We start from the raw sequence: 2,072 nt of genomic DNA, 5'->3' as shown, positions 1-2,072 counted from the left end.
CTTTCCCTAGGCACTTCCTTGGGGAGGCTGTTTGTAACTGAAAGAAACTCCTGCTTCCTCACCCCCTGCCTGGTTTAATGTGCTTCTCCTGGCTTGCTGGGGCACGCTGGTAGGTGACTTCTCAAGTCAAAGAGCATATGCTTTAATCCCCACTGAAACCTGATTTCCACAGAGCCCCAGGGAGTATTGCTGTTGCAAAAGAAACCCTCGGTGAGGAAATGAGGTAGCATCAGCTTTTGATCTCCAGCTAAACTGATAATCTTGCTTAAGTCTGCTGAGCTCAGAGCCAGGTTAATGAGACACAGGGTGAACTTGGCTGACATTCTCCTCCTTGGTGCCAAGTGTCCAAACTTGTATGTGGGCAGCCCTGGGATGGCTTTACATCCTAACTTCCACCCTGGACGGTGAGCTCATCCAAGGCAAGGACAATGTACTATTCTCTGCAACCCCGGGACTTAGTGCAGGATTTGACATGTAGTAAGATGTCCAATTGAACCTGGTTGAACCAAACTGACCATAAAGAATGATGGAAGAGACAAGAAGATGTCTCCAAGGGCTACATCACGAGAGAAGCATGTACAGTCCACAGTGGCAGGAATGGCAGGGGTCTTTCCTCACAAGGATGGAGTTTGTTCAGTTTTCCTTAGTTCTTTGGTGTCCACACTGGATGCTCCTCTGGTCACAGAGATATTGGTTTTGCCTAGAAAATATTAGGGGATCATTTTTAATAGCATCCTTATCTCTGTTTAACTAAAGGGAAGTGTCAGGTCCCCTGACACATTTGAAGGAGATGCCTTCAAATCTCTCCACATTTCATGGTTCCCATAGCTTTATTCAAACCCAGACAGCATCAGTCCTGAAACTGTACAGAACAGAGCAGGACTGTCCCCGCTCCATTCTTCTCAGTCACATCTAAACTCCCTCGTAACAGGTAGCAAAGGTGCCCCATGACCTTGGCATTAGAAATGCATTTCCTTCTCTGTAGGCAGCTTCCCCTCTCCAAGGCCACCTGAGGACATCTCTCCTGCCCTGTCCTACAATTTCCTTCTTGCTTCCCCACCTCAACCCTTTCCCCGTTCTGATTAGTAAGCACGTCAGTGTTTGCTACCCGAGCAGAGGAGAACTTAGGAACATACCTGAATCTTGTTCAGGGAACTGTGTCCACATTCACGTCGTACATGCGCACTAGATGGATGAAGGCATGGGCATGCGTGTGCTCTTTAAAGCTGGGATGTCTCCCCGTTTGAAGAGGCAACCATGACAAAGACTGTTGCCCACAGAGGGATTCTGGCATCCTCGATCTCGTTGCGCTTAATTTCCAGCTCTGATGAGGTGTCCCGTGGAGCAGCTCTTCACCCCTTTGCTGCAAGCCTGGACATCTGGCACCTTTGCTACCTGTCTTGTGCAGGGAGGAAGTGATCTCGGCGTCCTGGAGAGATGCTGGAACCTGTGTTTTGGGAAGTTTGGGGTACAGGGCTTTGAAATCCTGAGCTGCCTCCTTTGTTTCAGAATCAGACGCATCACTATCTATAGCAACACTCTCTGTGATCCTTTTCACTTTCCTAAAAGTGCAGCAGAGTAGCACTGGGGGGAGGTGTGATTCAGCCACCCACGGCCATCTGGGGCTGCTTCTTCCCCAGCATCTGCTCCTGCCTCCCCTACCCCCTTCCTGCTTCCGGTGAGAGAGAAGGGCTCTGCCCCCCACTTTCCTAGGTGACCTGGAGGGAGCAAAAGGCGTCTGAACCCCCTGTGAAGAGTTCACCATGAAGGCAGTGGAAGTTTAAAATTTTCTTAACTTATTTTTTAAACACACTCACTGTATCTCTCTGCATTTTCCTGGGCCAGTGTCTCTCGGACCGTCTGTCTCTGTCTCTTTCTGCCCCCTCCCCTCTCTCCATCTGCATGTGTCTGTTTCTTTGTATCTCTGCCTTTCTCTCCATCTGTTTGTGTGTCTGTAAACCTGTCTTTCTGTCTCTTTTCAATCTCCCCCTCTCCTTCTTCCTCCCTCCCTCCTCAATTTCTTTCTCCCCCCATCTTTCTCTCTCTGATTCTGTCTTAGTCTCCCTCTCTCC

This window comes from Lipotes vexillifer, unplaced genomic scaffold (genome assembly GCF_000442215.2).
Source record: "Lipotes vexillifer unplaced genomic scaffold, Lipotes_vexillifer_v1.1 scaffold94, whole genome shotgun sequence".
Classification (NCBI taxonomy): Eukaryota; Metazoa; Chordata; class Mammalia; order Artiodactyla; family Lipotidae; genus Lipotes; species Lipotes vexillifer.
The sequence above is the reverse complement of the archived record's forward strand: the minus strand, read 5'-3'. Positions refer to the sequence as shown.